This window comes from Typopeltis vanoorti, chromosome 11 (assembly GCF_054136105.1).
Source record: "Typopeltis vanoorti isolate ZY-2024b chromosome 11, IOZ_Tvanoo_1.0, whole genome shotgun sequence".
NCBI lineage: Eukaryota > Metazoa > Arthropoda > Arachnida > Uropygi > Thelyphonidae > Typopeltis > Typopeltis vanoorti.
In genome coordinates this window covers 40,102,780-40,125,809 of record NC_143559.1, presented here as the reverse complement: position 1 = coordinate 40,125,809, position 23,030 = coordinate 40,102,780, and the positions used below count along the sequence as shown (strand labels likewise).

Sequence of the window (23,030 nt, the reverse complement as noted above, 5' to 3'; positions counted from 1 at the left end):
TCATTAATATGCGTATGAGGCTTTCTTGTAGCTTAATTTTGGAAATTGTATTCCTCGGAAATTTGGATTTTTCATCTTACAAAACTGGCAATACAACTAGAAGAACACACGCAGTTAACAGACAATGGCTCCGTAGCCCCTTAGCTGTCGGCCGTAATTCCGAACAACTATCTCTAGCTCTGGTAATGCTACTCCAGTAAGTAGCAAATTCCATACTTACAAGAAACATTACAAATTCAGTTTCTTTCCAAACGTCCTTTATCGTTATTTCTATGTTTTGATTGATTTAGCTCGCCACCCAAATGAATTCTTTGTCACTAATTTTTAACTTTATATAAGATTCGCTTTTAATTTCTGAGCTCTAGAATCAATACTAGGAATAAATGCTGTTGAAAGTGACCATTTTCACTTTCCTTTGTATTATCAAGTTATATTACAATTAATTTACTGAGATGAAGAAAAATAATTGTATACATTGGACAAAATTTCTCATTGACATAATGCACGCTGTTCATTTTATTATAAAAGACAAGCCTTATAAACTTCAGAAGAAATTCATTAGGTATTTACAGACATAATTAACAGAACTTCTGTGCTACTTCTGATTTGAATCTAAATGGCTAAATAGGCAAGCAGCTACGTTTACCAGCCGATCTTATATAAGATCGAGAGACCACACTGCCTGTAGCAAATAAATACTGTGTGTAAGCTTAGATCTGCTGCCAAAGTAGCTTATTCAGTATGATAAATTGTCAGATTAAAATACATTCTTCCCTTTGTAAGACTGAATCGTCAATTCAGTCAACTAGTTCTAAGAATTTCATCTATATTCGCTGAAATTATATATAATATGATCATATATCCCTGTAGGGGTTGCTTACAGTATATTATACAAAAAAAATTGACCTCTGATATGTTAAGGGTAAATCCCATTTCCAGAAGTTCTTTTTTGTGTGCTGTTTTACCTTTATAGGAAAAAATATTATAGAAATCGCAATCTTTAAAATTTCTAATAAGCATTGAGCATGTCATGCATTTCTATTTTATAATTATTTTTTTCTGTTTAGTGTAGATAGTTACCATTCAGCATTTTTCCCACTGGGCCTCCGTAGCTCAGTCGGTATTGACAATGCCTTTTGACTGAAAAGACCTGGATTCGAATACCGTCTAGGTAGAGAACAACAATTATTTCTTGAAATTGCCGACTGAAGTTCTCAAGATTTCAGTCTTGAGAATTTCAGTGTTCAGTTTCTCATGAAGGTGAGTTATCCGGTCTTATACAGAGGTAGCAGGGTTTCATCCATCAAAAAAAAAAAAAAAAAAAAAATCAAATCAAATAAAAATAAATAAAATAAAAAATAAACAGCCCACCCGTCCACTTAATTTACAGACATTGTGCACAGACCTCGTAGCCTTAGTTGCTTCAGAAGTAAATTCATAACCAACTAACCAACCATTTCCACTTGTTAAAGCAAGAGTGGTCATTTAATAATTTAAGACAAGCTACTCTTAAAATTATTCATGTCAGTTTATCGTTTCTTGATATCTGCGATTCAGCTACTGCTCTTTTCAACATCTCTGTAGCGCATCTGGAAGAATGACCATGTCCTGTTGTTTGAAGGATCTGGGTTCCATCCAGGACATGACACATCCGTATCACAGCCATTCATCCGCAGATGAGTCACTCTTTTTTCAAACTGCTAGTCACGATCCGTTAGTGGGCCACGATATGTGAGAACTTCCTGATAAACTTCAAGTACATTGCGTTATCTTTAGTTTAATAGATCGTTAATCTTTAAATCGTTAGTTTAATAGGTCGCGAACTGCACTAAAAAAAAAAAAAAATGAAACAGAATACTAAATATCGGAGTGGATCTCAGATTTTCAAAAACAGTGTGATTAGATTTTTTAAGTGTTCAAATCTAACTATAAAAAACCAAATGGGCGCCATGCTTACGAAAATGTTTACACTTGCTAATGTGCCAAACAGGGTGTGGGGACGTTTGTTAACCGATGTCGGTTACCACTCATCGGTGTGTTTTTCAGAAAGAACGTTATGAAGTGGGATATTTTTCAAGTTCGCGATAGTTGTAACATTTCGTGAAACTTTTTTCTTTCGATTTAGTGTGTGTTGGGTCCCGATATAACAAGATGCAGGATTGCTGTAAATGCGTTTCCTCTTGTGCGTCACAGGCAAAAAAAAAAAGTGTAACACACTAAGTTAGCCTTCTCATACAGTGGTGAAAGGAATCGTATTTTCAGACAGGAATGTACTTACCTCGCATGATCATAAACAATAACCGCCTTCCTGGAAATAGGGTAAAACAGCTAGCACCATTCTTTGGCGATCTACCTGGACATCCATTACCTACTACTATTCGTTCTTGCTATCCCCCCTTTAAAAACAGGGTAATATTCTGCTTTCAGTATTTCTCAGGAACTTCAATGCCAACAGTTCTTATTCTCTTTTCTGCCATTCGATGACAGACCTTAGCGTGTTTACAACCTTGCGTGAGCGGAATTGCTACATATATTGATAAAGGTTGGTCCTAAAAATTGTACATTGCTGACAAAAGAAACACGCTCAGCCTTTGATGTGATATAAATTGAAATTGAAACTATTGAAAACATCTGATAATTTACGTTTTTCTGTAAAATCATTTATTGGGATATAACAACGTTTTGTAATAAAGGTTACACACCATCGAATACCGAGTGTGAGTACTTTAAGTACACTGCGTTATCCATTGAAAAAAAAAACAAAAAAAAACAGGGTTACCACTACTTTTGTATGGTCAAAACTGTGTTGCAGTTTGGATATTATGGATATTATTTTTAAATTTATAATTAAGATTTTTAAGTTATGCACGACATTGATACTAAACCGTTTTGCTTTCAGCACGCCGCAGCCGTTTTGAGTAACGTTATATACAAAAAGTTTGAACTTTCACTCTATTTTAATTAAACTGTATGCAGGCTAAACTCAAACTAATGGGAAAAGAATGATTTTCGCTTTTCGTTCTAGGCCATTTTCCCCAGTAAAACGCTTTCAGCAAAACAATTGTATTTCACTCGCTACTGAAAATCGTCTTACATCCCATTTCATCTCGGTCTAGCGTTTGAACATGCTTAGCCTAAAAATCGTTTGATATTTTAGGTTATTTTAGGTTAATTGCTGCAATATCAGATTTTGCACATGAAAGTGAGATCTGCCATCAAAAGTTTTCAGTAATTCCAGATAGCAATTCCTTATAGTTAGGTGTGTATATTCAGATATTGATATGAATTTGGATAATTTTCGGTGTTAGCGCCGTTATACCTTAGATGGATTTATGTCTCTTGATAATAAAATGAGCTAATACCGTATAATTTAAGCAGCTAGTTGTAATTTAGAAACGACTTTTCACTAGCATCATGACCGTTTTGCTTTCAGCACGCCGCAGCCGTTTTGAGTGGCGTTATATATTGAGGTATATTATTATTGTAATCCATTTCGATTTGTAGACCCTATATAACGCGGGCGACAAGATCCAAAAATTTGGTCCGCATTATAGCGAGCGCGCTTTTTATTGTTTATAGTTGTCCAGTAATAAAGTGCTTCAGGTTATATCAGTGTATAATCATTAAATGATTATACACTGATTGCTAAAAAATTTATGAAATCATTCTTCCATAATCTTTGCAATCTTGGCATTCTTACTGTGTCGATACCAAAACGTTAACACCCTCACATTTTCATTGTGGAATCCCCTTGGGCCCTCGGATTTTCTGCTCTCACACACACACACACACACACACAGGTGGTTTAACTTTGCTTCTACTGGTTTCGTTGACAAAAATAACGATAGCATCCCCTCCTTCATCGGATTTACAAGTTAGTGTCTGATCGGAAGCTTGCGATAACAAAGTTCTCTTTCGTCTAAGTTGTAATTTTTTGTTGAACGTAAATGATATTTACGATCTTGAACGATAACTTTCTTGTGATGGATGTATTTTTTTTTTTTTTTTTTTGTCTTTGGTTAGTTGTTTTCAGCTTATTTCCTAATAATTTCACCAGAGATCGGTGTTCCTTCTTTACGTTCTTGCGTAAAGCGGTGCAGAACACCTTGCTGTTCTGAACCGCTTTCATTGAAAGACTTTCACTAACATCAGAGTTTCTTGTTGCTTGCCATAGGTTAGATTCATCTTTTTATCCGTCTCCTGAGCGTAGATTCCTCCAACACGTTATGTTGAGACGCCTCCGCTTGCCTTTTCCTGATTTATATAAGTGCGAAATAATTTATTGGCAATTATTTATTTATCATAACCATTCTTCTGAAATGTGGCAACATCCGTAGCCTCCAAAAATATTAGTACTCTTTTTTTTTTTTTTATAGTCAAAACATTACTTCTCATCTTCTAACTCTTTATAAGTCCCAAATATTACCGACCTTAGAATATTGGTCTCACAGTTCGACTTCTGCACCCAAAACTACCCTAAGAATTCTTCACCGTTTATCGAATAAGTCAGTTCGTTTAATAGGTGACCCCCCTCGCAAATTCCCTCCAGTCACTTTCTCATGGGTACAGTGCAGAAACCAAACTTTTTAGATGTATTTCATGAGCATCGATCAACCAAATTGGCAACTACATTCCGCTGCTTTCCTCTAATCATGTAAGAACATGAGCGGCTATTGATTGATCAACATTCATATATAATTCAACTCCAGACATGTGGAACCAACAGCATGCTTGGAGTTCCTCCTTAGCGTAGTTGGTAGAACGATATGACACGTACCGCCTTTATTGAGAAAAGATCCGAGTTCGATTTCTGTAAGGGAGTTTTTATTTTAGCGTGCGTTAATCAGTCTCCTGCTGAGTTTTTTTTTGAAAGCAACAGGTAACGACCAGAGAACACACGCAGTTATCAAGATGCATTTGTGTAATGTAGATTGGATATCCGTTAATGAGCTCCAGGACGTCATTAGAGCTACTAAGAAATAATAAAAATAACTTGCTAAGCAAACGTCTCAGCTCCAGTTTTTGATCAAAAGCAGATGTCGCATTTATTATAGTTTCTCTATCAGTATAAATAATAATTACATATTATATCATTGTAACTAATAGCATAATATGTAAATAATATAATTTACACCCATATAGAATACATCTGGGACAGTAAGCAATAGCGCTTTTAAAATTTTACTTGTACCAACTTTTTTTTTTTTTTGAGATATACAATATGCAGTTTTAGTTTTTAATTTCCTCACTCGTGAAAAACTTAATAAAACGGAGAGCTGCCAGTTCTTTCGAAATGATATATCTGTTTTTTTTTTTTTTTTTTTTTTTTTTTTTTTTTTTTTTTTTTGCTATTCAGTTTTGATAGTTTCATTACCTCTAAAATAATTGAAATTTTCAGTGCGCTGAATTTAATCTTAGTGTGCTGTCGTTACAGCAGCAAACAAAATTGTCCCTCAAGGTTAAGACATTCTAATTTGTGGCATCGGACAATTGTGAGTATAAACAAAACATTTTATTTCTTTTGCTGCCGTTTGAGACTGCACATCAGTGCAGTTTAACTAATATTGTTTTCCGTTTATTTCTTGCATCGTTGACCTACTTTAAGAAAGAACAGACGACGATTTCTTTGTCTAGCCAAACAGCTGTCATTTGGCGAAGAAAAATCTTCAGAAATGCTTAGAATTTAATGTTCACAAATGTCTCTGTATATGCTAATAGTAAGCGGAATGAATATATTTTCACTGTTGTAGCATTCTCCAGATGCTTTATATCGATAGTAGCTTGTAATGTTTAAACATTGTTTATCGAATTCAATTTTCCTTGGTTCTAAATGGCGCGGTATTTATACCATATAAATTATTTATATGGAATGAGTAAAAAAGAATATAAATAAAGAAGAAAAAATGTGATTTTTAACATTCTTGGGTTGGGACCAACTATTCGAAGACAAAAAAAAAAAAAAAAAAAAAAAACCTTATACGTGCAAATTTCATTCCAAATGTTTTTCAGAACATTTCAGCGCTGTCATTCTGAATCGTTCTCTGTGGCGTGAAATTTCGCTATTGCTTGTAGGATTTCCAAGAAACTGGCAGGAGGACAAGCCTTAAAGAAGTTGTCGCACTCGCTACACACACACATGCAGTTAGAGTTAGTTCTTCAGCGTTCATAATGAGGTGGCAGTCTTTCGTTAGTGGTCTGATTACTAAGTTATAATTACAAGAACAACGTTGTTTCCATAGAACTTTCCTTTCCTCGTCGATTTCTAGGTAGCTGTCTGATCTTCTAAACTTCGATTTCTTCAAGCGTTTCGGTTTAACTTTCTCTGCCCGACTTTTAACCGAACCTGAAAACGCCTCCTATGATAGCTTGTGTATTGATGTACGTACGTGGGATTGCCATGATGGAGTACAGGCAGGATTAGTGGCAGAATATGGAAATAAGGACAGTATATAAAATGCAGAATAACAGATCAAAAACAAACAAAAAAAAAATGGATTTCAACTGCCGAGAATGGTCTCGAAAACATTATAAGCAAATATGGATAATGAAAAGCAAATTAAAGCTCTTCCGACTACCCACAGGTTTTTCTCTGAGCTCACCTCCTATTATTGTTACTATTTTCAATTGTGTTGAAATATTGTAATTAATGGTGACTGTGAAATCCTGAGATCAAAGTATCCTTATTGGTCTTCAGCTGTTCTTTCATATTTTCAAGTGCTGCAGGTGTCTCCTTCGATCAAGTATTGCAGTAATATCAGAGGCCTAGCTGGAGGAAGGAGGCAGGGGCGGTCTGCCCTGGGTGGCACTTTGAATCTTTTTGAACTTTAGCAGTTAATTCTAAAATACAGTCTCGAGAACTCAGTTCCAAATATTGCAATACTACTGCGAATTTTCCTGACAATTGCTGTAAGTGTTGCTAGTTGTAAGAGGAGTTTTTCTAAATAAAATTGATTAAGAATTACTTTCATTACTATGAAATAGACTTCGCCAATGTCATCGACGATTTTGCTAACAGAAAAGCACATTTTAGAATGTTTAAATTAAAGTTTTACTTCAATAATAAACATACTGGTTTAATTTATTTCACTATACGTTGTTTTGCCTTTTTTTTTTTGTAATATTTTTGGTGTGTATTGAGAGGGGCGGCAAACTCAGGGATCGCCCCAGGCGGCAAAAGCTCTAGCTACACCACTGGTAATATTTAAGGCCAGAACATTAAAAAAATATATATAACATCACTGCCTAACAAGAATTTCTTCAAATATGGATTTGTGCTTCGATTTTCTTTCGCCTACTTTTCTAGTTAAAAATAGCAGGCAGTATTATAGCCTTTGATATTCTGCAGTTCCAGGCTACTTTTATTTTCTGTTTCGTCTTCACTGTTAATCACCATGCCTTTCTTTCACAAACTTTCTGTAGAACCTTTTTCAGAACAATTATTCCGCCATAATTAAATCCGTTAGTCGTCTTAAGAGATAAGGTATTTAAATTTCCAATCTATAGCCAAAATCGTTTTTAGGTAGAAATAGAACGAGTTTTATAATATGGTATTATTTTAAGACGTGATTTCTGAAAATTCTTCACTTCTGGTTAAACACGTAATGATAAAACATTTGTTTAGCTTCTCTTGGGAACTCCAGCCGGTTTGTAATTTGGTACTGGATAACAGATTTCAGTTATAAAATATTTTACAATCTGAAGGTCTTCAAGTATAACCGGCCTTAAAAAGCACTAAATTACAAGATCTTTGCATATAAAATGCATAATTAGCTCGGAAACTTGACAGGATTTGTATTAGGTTTTAGAGATTCAGCTCTTTCACCACCCTCACTAGTTTTGAATGTGGTCCTCTTCGGGGGTAGGGGGGAGACATATGCAGAGAAAGTCCAGAATATGAATTCTTCAAGCACCCACAGGATATTCTAACCTGCCGGGTTATAAATAATTAGCAGTTTAAGTCGTAAATGTTAAAACATTGTTTATCGAATTCAGTATTCCTTTGTTCTAAATGATACGGTATTTATATCTTATAAATAATTTATACGTATATTATTAATGTACGATAGGTTTACAATCTTTTATAGGTGGGATTCGCAAACTTACAAGAGTTAATAGGCATAAATATATAACCATTTGCTTTACAAACTCTAACACCTAGCGATTGACTACTTTAAAATATGTTAAGTGATTAAGATAGCGTAGTGACGAGCCTGATTGGAAACATCTAAGTTCAAATTCCCATCAGAGCACGATATTAGGGCATTTCATTCGAAGGTGAGTTAGCTGATCTTATAACGTGGATAATAAGGTTTTTAACGTGGATAATAGGGTTTCAGAAGTGAAAAACTGGAAAGCTGGCTACTTCTGAAAGTGACAGAAGTAGCAGACTTAGTAGATAGAATTCATCGCATTTATAGCAGCATAGATTACACGTCCAAAGCTAGTTGTTGAACCTAAAGGTTGAGGGAAGATTTTCCATTGAGGCCTTCACATTTTTAAATAAATGAGAGTAAATCATAATCGTGTAGGTTGTAACTTCTGAGACTCATAATTTTTTGACATATCTTATTTTTTAATTGCTATAAATACTTTTCTTTGTTCTATAGATATAGATACTGTCCAGTAGTTAATGATTGGAATTAATAAAACTATAATAATTAATGATTATTACAGTTATTTAAGTTTAAATAGTAGTTAATGTTGTCACAGAATTTGAATTTTATTATCTCAGTAATATTATTTATACTCCCATTGTGATCTATAAATTTTCTCTTTGTTCATTATATTTTTCTCTTTTATTTAATGTGTCATTATGTAATAGAAAAGGGAAAAGAAATCTTTTCAAGTTACTAAATATGCGATTAATGGTTATATTGAGTTGCACGTTTGCCAACAATAGCAACTGGTTTCTCTGAAATATTTTGCTTTTCTGTAATGCCGTTATATAGGTATAAGTTACAGTCTTCCAACTGAAACTCATTTCATTTATCCTATTAGTAAACTAAGAATTAATATTGCCGCGCAGTTAAACTGTTCGCGTGAATTTCCTTTACGCTTTCCATACTGATGGTGTCACTCGTAATTGTGTGTGTAAATTATCTGGCGTTTATAATTAATTGTAGCTAGTGCAGAAACCAGCCTAAAGGGACAATTTTTATCGCAGACCAGGGAATTGGGTTAGTGCTCTGAGAAGTAATAATCATTGACTACGTTCAGCTAATGAGTTGGTGACTCATTTGTTTCTACAGAGAGCAGCTACGCGTTAGTTGACACTTCGGTGATAACGTGTCGTTAACTGACACTTTAATGTTGCATTATCCGATTCCTAGTACGCTTTGTATCAAATAAAAAATAACAGAACATTGCTTCAAAATTGTTGCGATTTTCTTTATTTCCAAATGGTCTTTACATTTTCGAATTAAAAAGGAAAAAAAAGACTCATTGGTTACTGTGCCCCCCCCCCCCCCCCCCCAAAAAAAAACCACTTTGATATGGATGTGTGGGGATGTTGACATATGATACTAAAGATGGCTATAATTCATATATGATGCAGCGATGAGTTGAATTATGAATGTTATTCTTCTTTTAGATATATCATTCAGAACGCTGGTAATGCATATGACTATCGACCGCAAAACAAGAAAAATCTGATAGCGCTTATATGAGGCCAACGCACGCACATGGACCAATGCTCTACCCAAAATGGAACGCATTTCGATAATTGATAGCATATTCCTTACTGATGTTCTTATCGAAGAAAACTCTTGAACTCAGTTCACTTACGAAATGGGTTAAAACTGAATACATAACCATTAGCCTCGGCTTTCGTAACGTCACTGAATTTATGTAGAATTTTTTATTATTACTTTATTGCATATATTAAATTTAGATATGTGGATAATAATGTACATGATCACAAGTATAATTAGTTTCTTCCCTATGATTATACGCATTCTTTGATTGAAAAGAGTGGCGTTTTAATTCTAAGAGTGGGCAGCTCTAGGTGAGTTAGCAAGTCTAGTGTTTCCTTCACCTGGAAGTTGGTTGTGTGTTTTCTAACCGTCTTGGGGAACATAACATGGTTAACAGATATAATCGAACGCAGTTATAAGTGACAAGCAACTTTGTTTCGATTTAGCACTCCGGTATTGTCACAGTCTGCCTTTCTGAGAGACTATTTTATGCATATTCTTAAAAAAAAAAAATATATATATATATATATATATATATTAGAAGCACGAAAAGATTGATGATAGTGCAAATAAGTTAAAATAGAAGAAATTATCTTTCCAAGTTCAGATATTAATATATGAACTTGGGAAGTTAAACGTTTTTTCTGCTGGAATTCCTTTTTGCGTATTTTATACTGTTGATGTTACTATTCAACAAGGATTTCTGTAGCTAGGATCAGAATAGGCAGATTCTATATATTTTACGGCATATAATTTGAAAATAGAACTCCGACTCATAAACATTTTTAATTAATTACTAGTATAACAAAATGTAAGCTTGGCTAAGTATTCAACAATAAGGAAAATTATTATCAGGTATAAACATTTGTATTTTGTAAATGAAATAAACAGCCAAATTAAAGTACTCGCATAATTAATTGTTAGTACTGTACTTTGCTTCCTCTTAAAAGGGAATAAAGACTGTACTAATAGTGAACAATGAGTCTTTGTGCTTCTCTCTGCCGAAAAAAATATACTAACATTCCATTTTTCCTTGGTATCATTGCTACGTTATCGTGATATGCTTTTTATGCAGCTTGTCATCACTCATCATAACAAGATTATCAAGAAAAAAAGTGTAGATGAGAATGAAGGAATTGAATCTTCAGTGAGCAGCCTCCATTTTTTGTTACTATGTTATAATTTGATTCAGTTCTTCATAATTTTCTGCTTTGGTGTTGTCAAGAAACCCTTTAACAATATATCTGAGCTTCGTCGAGATTTTATCGAGACCCTTTTCGAATTATTTCGGTCTTAATCTTTTCCTAATTTGATCACGAAATCTAACTTAAATTCTGAAATATTTGGAAAACCTGCAGTTGGTTACTGGAATGCAGTTGCTTTTTGTAACATTTTTCACGAGACCCAGTTTAATATGCAGTGAGAAATATTTTCTTGCAGTTACCGAGGGGAATGTTTTTTATTTTTTTCTGGTGCAAATCTTTTCGGAAAGGCCGTATTTCTTGACATAATGCCTGTTGTTGCTTTGCTCCTCTGATAGTAAAGTAACGACGGAGCGGCATTGCTGCTTTTTCATGCTCTTGTTCCATCAACACTAAAAGCAATGTTTTTCAAATCCTTCTTACATACTCAGCTGAAATGCAGTTTTAAATTGCCACAAATTGCACTAGTAGTTTTCCTATTCATCCCATCTTCAAGTCTTCATACTTGGGTATGGAGGGCTTGATTTGGATTCATGTTTACGTCACGGCAGTAACAAATTAAATTCTTTACTCCAAAATATGCAGTCATTATTCTGTTTCTATTCGTAAAAACTGAAGTTTCGGTTCATAGATCTAATAATTCCTATTTGGTTGACAAGATCCAAGCAATTCAGGTTTACATAAATTCATTTCTCTCACAAGATCGTTTATTTTCTTCTGTTCATTTAGCTGAAGTTTGTTGACGACTTCGTGAATGCGTTCATCTGATGACCATGATTTCCTATCCACACCTGAAGCAGGTATACGTCAATGTGAGTACTGCTCACATTGACGTATCTTAAAATGTTGAACAGCTTAAAGACCTAATGAGCGAGGCTTTGGTCTTACGACAGATCATAAGTTTTAGTACGATATTAAATTGTTTTCCATAGAAAATCCAGATTCATTAAATAAGAAACTTTTTGGTTCTTACCAAATCATTAGTATCCCGAATTCATTGAGTCAAATTAATTTTACAACTTAACTGTTATCTTGGTTAACACTTGTGAATGAACCGCACACACAACCAAAAGCTATCCACGCTTGTTTTATAACCTCCATGTGACTTAATAGGATTTTAATGCGACATAACAATAAATCAGAAAGAAAGAAGATATTCAAAAATGTCTGAGTACAAGTGAGTACCCCAAATGACTATCTTACAGTATTCTATGATGTAAGATGGGTATAAACGTGTTGAATTGTTTTTCTCAATTCATCTTCCAGCGACAGTTACATGCCCCGACAGCCACAAAAGAACAGTTAAGTGACAATTTCGAATGTAGCATTATTACTAATTCATGATATATTCCAAAAAAAAAAAGGGCTTATCTTAAAAATTGCGCGCCGTATCTTTATTTATTTATTTATTTATTTTACCGCTTATTTGACACTACGAAATACATTAGATGAAAAATTAACACTTGTAAATGAACCACACAAACATAACCAAAAACTACCCACGCTTGTTTTATAGACTAACTTTTATATGTGACTTAATAGGACTTTAATACGACATAAAAAAGGAGATAAAAAGACCTTATGGACTGTATGTACTACCCCCAGTTACTATGAGAAATGTTATTTAATAGCACTCATTACTTTACTTATATATTTTATTTATTTATTTATTTTGTCCAGGTTTACTGGACGATGAATTTCATTGGTTGCATGCGTCATTTGTTCAAGTACGCACGCAAAAGAATTTAGTATTACAATAAGTTATTTTGGGTACACACAAAATTGTAACACTATTATAAATTCCCATTAAAGTTTTTTTTTAATTGCCCATTGTTTAAGTTAACAGATAATAAAGAAAATTAAGTATTTTGCACGTTAATTTTTTAATTTATATTTCTCGCAACTAAAGGAAATCCTCAGGAAAACCTTTGGAAGTCGATGCATTCTCAATAGTCCTATTATTATTATCAGAACTAGAGTACAGTTTCTTCACAGTCTTGTGCACAGCATTAGAACGAATAATCCTTACGTTAAAACTAGAGACAGTGACTATACAGATGAACTCACAAGCTGTGTTTGTGGGGGGTAATAAATGTGAACGAAAAAAAGGGAATGGTAACCGTCAGAAATATTTAAGAAGATCCTTCATAAGTATTTGTAATCGTTCCAGTCCAATTTCGGTGACTATTTCAATATCTCCTGCTAAATTTTAATACCTCCCCCAATACGCCCCCCCCTATAAATCGAAACTTATCGAATGGCATTTACATCCGAGTAACTTACTAAACTTGCCTAGTGAATTATTAATTTTGCGAAGTTTGATATCTATTAATCAAATGAACACTATTTTATAAAATAAAAAAGAAAAGAATTGAAAAGTAAAAGTTTAATTGGAATCCCTAATCGATTTGATGAAAATGTTTTGTTTTTTATTCACTTGTTTAATGTGATGTCGAGTCATTCATAATTGCTCCTCATTTTAAACACTAACAATAATCCACAGTCATGCCAACATTCTTTCTATCTCTTATATCCCATTTAAATCTTACTTACTTACTCTGCTCTCGCCGCTCCACGTTCTTTGTGAAGTACTCTAAATGATAGCAAGAAAACGAACGATCATGCAGCCTGAAAAATATCCTCAAGAAATTGAGCATATTTTCAACTCTGCTTTTGAAACCAGAATCTTTTGTTCCTTAAAATTTTTTCTGTTACATTTTTGAAATCATTTCATGCTTCTTTCCAATTGTAACCATTATTCCTTCAAGTTATGTATCTGCATTGAATTTTCTTGTATTGACACCACAAAAATATATTTGGTTTGACGCCCAAAAGATATGGAAATTTGTAGCAAAGGTTATGCACCATTCTCATCTAATGCCCTAACAGACTGCCACATTAACTCTAATTTTTTTTATAAAGCAATAGGAAAATAACTGAGATTTGAATGAACTTAAAATTCAGATCTTCCAACCCATCGTGGATAAATATTTTTGTAAACCTAGAATGAATATTTCTTTTCTTGACTACTGATTTTGGACCCATTACTAATTACAGGACTGCGTTGTCTTTTTGGCAAAGAAATATAACTGGGTTGTCCCAGATTTATATTTCACTTTATCAGGAGTAAGTTCAGGACTTTAAGGAATCTCAATGAGCGACTGAGAAGCTAAAATATTGCCATTTTGTAACAGAAACTTCTTTTAGATAAAAATTAACTGGAAAGATATAACAAGTTAAGCAATTTGTTAGTTAATTTTATGAAATATTTGAAAAGATAAGAGAGTGAGAGCGATTAAATATTTTATGCAGCTGTAATTCCCTTGTTGAATGCGCGTTTATTGTTAATATTAGAAGAAAATTTCTCACTACATTATACATCACACATATTAAACGTCTTTAATTCAGTTCAGTTGTTGTTTATGAATTATTTATTTTTTTCCCAAACTCACCCACTCTTGTCAGTGACGCGAATGATGGAAGTGCTGTATTTTCTTTTAGAAAATCCAAATGGATCAAAATCCCATTTTGACAGAATTCACGTGAATGTGTCCATACAGAAATATGAAGAAGTCTAGCAATGAAACTTGAATTCCTCGAATAATATGATTCGTTCATATCAGTTTCTTGCACATTTAAACTGCGAATTAAACAGTTACAATGTGTCGGCGCATGGACGGATAGGAAATAACGGAAAATAGTACTTTTATTTGAAACACAGTAAAAGTTATCTGTGATAATTCTTATGCTTTGGTTTAGCGCGCGCGGAAACCTGTTCTAAGATACCAAAATGGAACTTATCAGTTCATTTCAGGCGTTCAGTAAGCTGGAGAGATATATATAGAGAGAGAGAGGTCTCACACCTAGATGTCAGTTATCTACCACTTATAAACAATCCTAAACATCGTCCGCAGCAGGATTCGAACCCATAACTTATTGAAGAGCAGAAGAGCTATCCACTCGCCAATCAAGGCTGTACAGCTAGTTAAAAATCTCGTTGCTTTTGATTCTGTATATATAATGTTTTTCTGTATGCTGTTTTCGGCCAGCTCAGATTCATCTCTATATAGCTTTACTCATAGACGACTGCTTCTTCCTTTGTCTTTACCACTACTTCATAAAGAATAGTAACAATTTGTATCTCATGTTTAAATATAATACTAAAACGCAGAGACCGTGTTTGTTTGTTGAGAGAATGGTGTCAATAGCACCATTCTCCCAACTAGCAGCGACACTAAAACTATGAATTAGAAGTGGAGCGAGATGAGGTACAGTGGCATGATACCACGGAAAGTACGCTGAGAACTGCCGATATGAATAGAAACAAGATGAGGCACAATGAGTCGAGCTTGAATTCCTGCTAAGCGAGGGAATGGAGATATTGTTATTTTGATTTACCACCGAATCAACAAAGGCTATGAGATGTATGTGTTCTTTCCGTAATTACGTGTATATGTAATTTTCTGTTTTCCAGGATGAAAAACTGAAGTTTCGGAGGAAAAATCCTGCCACTTCCGCATGAGAGGGGAGTGGGGTTGGGAAAAAAAGAGCGTTAGCAAGAGAAGAAAAAAAAAATTTTTAAATGAAGTTTTTCTCTTGTTTTTCGTAGTAATTGCCTATCATATTCAATTAGGTTTTTCTTTTCACGTATTAATAAATAAATTATGTTGAGTTAATCATAGGAAAGTAAATCATCGCACTGCACTGTTGTGCTGTAGGTCTTTGGACCTTTCTTGTGTTGTTTAGATATATCACACCTCGGCCTATGTTAAAAATACAAAAATGAAGCATGTTGCATTTGAGATCCTGTGGAAGTTAAGTATATTGCTTTTATTTTTATGAATACAGGAAGTATAATATGAAAATCGCAGAAATCAATATTATTTTATGAAATATGTTATTTCAATGAAGTTAGCATTGAGGTATATAGTGTTGTTTGTTACATTGCTTAAAACACATCTCCGAAGAGTCCTTTATATTCATCACTTTTTTTTAGGTCATGCTGAAAAGCATTGCATTCTTTCAAACTCGTTAATTTTCTTTACAGGTCAGTTAGGAGCTTGTAAAGCAATAAATATCGTGAACATCGTTATGAAAGATATTGAAATATGCAGCTTGTTCTAGTTAGGGTAACGTCTCATGCTGGAGTTACTTAGCATAATATATACTGTATTTGAGATGCTACGAACCTCCATGGATATATCGAGACTTTGACTTTGCACGAAAGCTTAACGTAAAATAAATAATAGCAGTTCAACATGACGATCACAATGCATTTTCTTGGCAATCATACTGCTTGAAGACAGAATAGAATCATTGTTTTCTGGACCTGAATAGGTAGTATTATTCCGAATTCTTAAAAACTCTGACTCATGTAGAACATGACGTACTTGAAGAGTTTGTCGTGATATGTTTCTTCCAGTATACGACAATAAGCGACCTCACAAGTGTGTGTGTGGTGGGGGGGGGGAATTGTCAGAAATATGCAAATACTGTAATTACTCTGCCATGAGGCTTTAGACCTAAACGGAATTATCTACATATTTCGACTAAAAAAAGGAACGCTTTGTTTGCATGAAACCTAAAATTTGATTAAGTTTAAGCGTTTGTAATTTCAGTAACTAATATAAGTATGTTAGAGCAATCAGTATCGTTAAGCTCAATGATAACTTGGCATTCTATTCACTTAAATCCCTATTTCGATTAGAAGAATCTTTTTTTGGTGGAGACATCGAGTGAAACATGCTTTCATTCTGCATACTCATGATGTTTCTCATAGCCCTTTTTTAAAGCTTTTGCTTCTGTTAAAGCCAGCTTTCAAATTGGAATCGCTCTCTTCGTTCACATTCGTCTTGTCTTCCGAAGATACAACCTAAAATTAAAATATTTATACGAAATCTGTTCTTTTCTTGAACTTCACTATAGAGTAGTAAGACATCTGCCATTTCATCACTACCTTGTCTATAGGTCTAATACAACGTGACAAAATAAAAGTATTACGACGTCTCATTCTCGGTTTGTCTAATTTTTAGTCTAGTGTTTCCCCCAAGTGTGGCACGCGAAACGTCTTTAAGGGGATACGAAATCCTTTTTATTTTATTTTATTTCTAATTTCTTAATTTTTTTTATATTTTTGTTGCTCTATTGTTTCAAATAAGCTTAGGTCTGTTATACAATTAATGTTTCAGTAACTAAAGCATCTAAAAGGAACAAAAACGTGCCTCTTAACGAGGACCCTTCTGGTTGATGACACGATCGCGTTTGAACTGTTTGCATTAAAAGTTTAATTAAAATAGTTCGATCTATGCGGTCGAAATTCCCCCTCTAAATTTTGAAATCCTTCGTATCTTAAATTGTAATGGTCCAGAGCGATTGTTTCATCGCCTGCGCATGCATCTACACATGTGTAATTGTATTTGTGTAGTTGTGACTATGATGAATACAGGTTATACGCGCTTTGATAATACTCATATTTTTAAAATTTCTGTTGTTGATTATTATTAAATCTTGAACTGCAGTCTAATATTAATCTCTCTTGTATTTCGTAGTCCCTTTGATATGTGTTACTAGGGGATACGCAGGTACCGAAAATTTGTGGAACACTGCTCCAACCCATCCACCAGATAGTAACCGACATGCTTCCCATATTTTTTTATAACTTAAAATTATTATTTTTTTATATGCAATTGGTTTCCTCCTAGTCACTTGTAACGGCTCATTATAAGTTCTTAATCGTTCGGATTGCTATATATGTATAGTCTTCCATTTCGCACGTTGATGATTTGGGGATTCATATAGTTGCTAATATGAAAAATATATTGGTTACCAATAGTTAATTGTTTCCCAGATAATTGTTTCTAATATTTTATCTTAGATTTTAATATGTTATATATATTATAGTCTAACATTTAAAATCGATGCGTTCTCAGAGATTGTAAATGTTCAGAGAAATTAACGTTATCAGATCATTTCAGTAGGAATACATTTCAAACATTCTCTCTTCTTGAAGGATCGAACATGCTTATACCCAGACCACTAATCTTATTGCGTATTCATTATTATTTTCTAAATCTAGATTGCTAATGAAAAGGTCATGCACTTCTGTGTTCCAGTATGTATTCTCCCATATGCGACTCCTTATTGCAGATTAGAATACTTTTTATTTTATTTATTTTTTTAAAATTAACTCTGTTCTCTACTGTTATGTTACTTTTTTTCCCTACTCCGCTTGCGCTATTAATTGGCAAAGTCTTATTTCCTCCCGAGACAAGTTAAAATGCCAATTAAAAATCGAAACTTGGAGAGACGCCTTATTTCCCAAATTTCAAAGGGGGAATATGAAATTTTTTTTTTGTTGGCATTTTATTTACTGTTATAATGGATTTTTTAAGGTATGTAGTTACGCAACTCGACGATGCTTCTTTGTGTCTGTATCTGGTTGCTGAAGCTTAAATAATTCGATCGATGCTCGAGCCCAAGAAGCTGCACACAACGATAGCAGAAATCCAGATGCTCCTCCTTCAACAGCTAAATTTATTTCATTAAGAAGTACCACCAGGGAAACGATATTCATTCACATAGAGCAACGTAGTTTAAAAGAGATTGCTGAGCCGTATGTAACGGGAGAAAGACAAATAAGAGGCGATTTTGTTACTGTGATGGACTTAAGGGAGGCATGCTTTTAACGGAGAATGTTTAAAGTGTTAGCTTCTTCCAATCTTTTCTCTTCGTGAAAGAAAACAGTAAGGGAGAAAGTTGAAACTATTCTTCACAGTCGAATGCTATTTTTGAAATGTTTATTAGACGCTGATTGTGATAAAAACAAAGGACAAATTCGGCGTGTTCTCAAAGTAGGTTTAAAATAAAAGGTAATATAACTTGTCATTTTTTTATCAGTTTCGTCAATCTTGTTTTGAAAAAAATTATCGAAAAAGCTTTGAAATATATCGCGCTAAATGCATTTCCCTTGAAATCAATTTCCATCAAAAATACAAATAAATGATCTTTTCAAATATTGCCATTATTATTATTAACTTGATCATTTCAGTTTTTGAATTACGGTTTTCACATAACATTTCGTGGACCAAAACCCTTGTGTGCTGTGTTTCACTCTAATTTGTTCAATTTGCTTTTCGCATTATATTTATATCATGTGTAGGGTTAATAAGGATTCGACTAAATATGAAGTTAAAGCATTTATAGCCCATAAGCACACAGAGAAGGTCTGTCATTTTGAATTATGTTGTGAAGGCTATTTTCATTTGTATTACCAGTGAGAGTGCTTTGGAAGTAAGTAGTTGGGAGAGGAGAGAGTTTGTGAAGGAGGATGCTCTTTTGTTTTCATGCTAGTTGTCCTAGTCTGAGCAAATGACAGACAAGCACCAAAGCAGGAAATGTGGTAATTACCATAGATCCTGTAGCCACTGCTCAGACGAGTAAGACATTAAAAGCTATTGGATAACCCAAAATGACATTCTTATAGTATTTCTGGTTGGCATCTGCAGAGTAAATGTATGTTATAAATTTTCCACGTTTTTATTTCTTAAAGAGAGGGGCATTCACTTTGTTTATTTATTAGAGGGGGTTACAATTCAGTGGCATCCTACTTCCTCCAGAAAATGACTATTACATTAGTGCTATTCAGATACAGACATCATTCTGATCATCTATAATTTTCGTTATTGTGCTTACCATAATTTCTATAATTAGAAATGAGGGATAACTTGCGTTTTGTGTATTATCTATTTTTTATGGAGAGGCCGCCTTTCTCTTAATAGAGGATGCGTTTAACAAATATTTGGTAAGTATGCATAAAAGGAATAATGATTATGGTTCTCCAGTGGGTAGAGAACATGAGTTGTATAATTGTCAGCACGAGTTAGCAGCATTTAGAGTTGGCGAATTATAATAAATCAATTGAAGCTTTGATATTGGTTTCATATTAACATGTGGCCAACTAGGCCATAAGATATTGATACGACCTAACTACTGGGCTGCTGATTTTTACTGTCGCCGTTGACATGGACGTATGTGATTGTCTTCAGGTGTTAGATGAATTTTATCTTCCGGTCTCACTATATATATATATATATATATAAAATTTAAAAACCAGAAAAAAAATCTTAGTCTACCCACAGTAATAATATGCTATAGATGAGACTCCCGCTACGAAAGGTTGTGGTAATTACCATAGATCCTGTAGCCACAGCTCAGACGAGTAAGACATTAAAAGCTATTGGATATATGTGATAGTCTTCAGCGATTATACTAAGTTCGCATTTGACATGAGCACGAGCGTAAGATAAGGTTACAAGTAACGAAAAATGTATGGAATGTGGCGGAGAGTCCTCTCCGGAAGTGCTACATGCATTCTTGAGAGCATCGTGTAAACAGGACAGGATTTTCCGATTTAGTACATAAATTTAGGAGGGGAGAGAGACACTAGTGCAGAAAATCCACAGAAAAGCTAAATTTTCCTACCCTGCAACAAAATCTACAAACGATGCTTAGTATACGTTTTTTTGTTATTTAATTACAATACAGATACAACTTAGTGATGATTATAATCATCACTAAGTTGTGTCTATATTGTATCATGGCGTGAGCATTAAGTGTGAACAGATTGGTTCATTTTTCCTCAGCGCTCATTTCTCAGATTTTTCCGGAATGTCTCTAAGCGTGCAACTTTGTGTTGGGTGCTAAGATAAATTATGGTTGGCTAAATATCGGGTCACGTAAGTTCGAATCCGCCTAAACTCTATTTCTGCGTGGATCTTCACTTTCTTTTTGCTCATCGAATTTTCTGTTACATATGCATTGTTTCTGTGGTTTCAACACATCACATTAATTCTAAGTTTTTTTTTTTTTTTTTAATAATGTCACTGCTACTGGACGAACTATACATGCTCGTTCAGAGTAGCCTTTAATAAACATCCATGCCTACAAAGGAATTTTTTTTAGACATAACATTCTTAATTGATCCAGTTGAAATAGGCTCTTTGCTGATGAGCAAAGGTTTATTTTCCTGGCATCATCTTTAGAAACGTATTTGATTTTGGTTCTGTTTAATTTTAGAATGAAAGAAAATGCTTTGATTGAAACAGTGGATCGGTGTCCAGATTTGTATTACTTCAAAAGTACCTAGAAATAATAATAATAAAAAAAAAGAGTGCTCTTCCATGCAACTCTGATTTTTCGAAATTGCACGTTAACAAATCCGAGTTTTACCTGGACGACTAGCTCTAGAAAAGTTGCTTAGTCAATTAATTACCAACTATAGGTATTGTATCTGTTATTTTCCTGCCGATCCAGCGAACACTGAAATTACTACACAGGCACAAATGGCATTAATAAGAATATATATTTAATATGTGATCTTAGAACTATCGTCATCAATTCTATAAGCTCGGGAAAGAATCAGAATTTTTCCTTTTAAGATTGTTTCCCAGAAAGAAAATTTCCTTCCTTCTGAACCTTTATTAAACAGTATAAACAAACGCGTGTTAATACACATGCACGTTGTTTATATTTGCGTTATTTGCACTTGCGAATTTTACCTTATTTACGTTCTGTATCGATAACTCGATTTCGACGGACAGAGCGCCATAGGTAATGGGGGAAAAAAATGTTTTGCTATTCATTTGTTTTTCTGTTTCGTATTATTATTATTATTATTGAAATCGCAACCATATTTTGTTTTTCCACTCTTCATCGGAAACATGCCGCACTGTGCAAATTCCGAGTTAAATAAACAGTTCTGAATAGAAGAACAAACTTTTGGAACGCAACCCTTTTGTAACGTGGGATTTCCTGTAAAATCTGATACGTTGTGTTGAGAAAAATTAAGAAATTGCATGGACCAAGATTAGATTTATCATTTTAGATAAATGCAATGTCAGCTAGCACTTGGCTTCAATTAAGTAATATCGAATGTTGAGCACGTAACACAATAGCAATGGACGTTTTTTCTGTTCATTTATTTTCCTTTAATTTTCGAATTCTTAAGGTTGAGAAGTATTCGAAAATTCCAGCAAATCACTGAATCATATGTTCAGTCTTTTCAGTTTTCGATTACCAATTTTTGACGAGAATATTTAAATAGGTCACTTTTGTTGCTTGACTACTTAAGATAATTCTTTCTTCACCTTGTGAGTTTAGTCTTCGCAACTCTTGCAGCGATGTGTAACTTCAAATGAACGTTAATGTTGCCTTTTACGGCGTTCTACGTTAATTCAGATTTCATAACTTTTTTCCCCCCTTTTTGCTTACTCATTCCGACTTTTTTTGTTGTTTGTTTTCATAATGTCATAAGGTTATTGCTTTGTTTTCATCATTTTCTCGTGCGTGCCATATGTTCACGCAATTACGCTTGAAATCTTTCGTGTGCACTTGGGTGACTAATCCACTGGAGCGTGTCAGCAACGTAATGCTGAAGAACTGTAACAATAACATGAACGACAAGACACGTGGACTTTGCACATCATCTTGTGTTCTGACATTTCTAGCCTTCTCTACTTATTAAGGTGTGTTCGTCAGCTAATGAGGTACATGTTTGAAACTATTAAGTAAAATAAATAATTAAATAAATTACAATGAAATTTTCTTCAAATCAGAACAATCTTTTGGTCCGCCATTAATATTTCTTGAACTGATTGAACCCAAACTTTCGTAATGATGAATAATTTTTCTTTTTCATAAAATGCTATGCGTTGATTTTTTTTTTCTTTTTTAAGAAGTCGTAGATTCATAATCGACGGGATTTCAATATTAACGAATATAAAAAAGGGACTGCATGAAAAGTAAAGAATAATTTACTCCGTAAGATGTAATATACAAGCGTTTGCACACATTCAGATTTTATTATATTGATATATGTTTAAATATTGCACGTATCATGTCTTTGAATTCAGTTCTGTAGGATATGCGTGAAAAAATGTTTATTGAAACAGTTGCGCTTAATGCAGCTGGTTTTGTTTAATAATTGTGGCTATTGGTGAATGGACAGTTGAATTACTTAATGGGAAATCGTTGGTTCATAATCATCTGGATTGCAGTAGAAAGATGAAGAGAGACCATGTTGGAAGAGTCTCCCTTCTCCTCCTCATGTAAAAGGTGCCAAAACATTAGAATCAGCTGA

At 33.9% G+C, this 23,030-nt stretch overlaps 1 protein-coding gene across 4 annotated transcripts in view; it reads left to right on the top strand.

Moving 5' to 3' along the window:
• Nucleotides 1–23,030, top strand: part of spri (Src homology 2 domain-containing protein sprint) — a 488,442-nt gene that overhangs the window by 108,237 nt on the left and 357,175 nt on the right. The window contains exon 1 of one of the 4 annotated variants that reach the window (XM_090400604.1): nucleotides 21,755–22,437. The exons of the other annotated variants lie outside the window; for them this stretch is intronic. The gene's annotated coding sequence lies outside the window, so the exon portion shown is untranslated. Of the gene's footprint in view, nucleotides 1–21,754; nucleotides 22,438–23,030 lie in introns of those variants that run through there. 4 annotated transcript variants of the gene reach the window in all.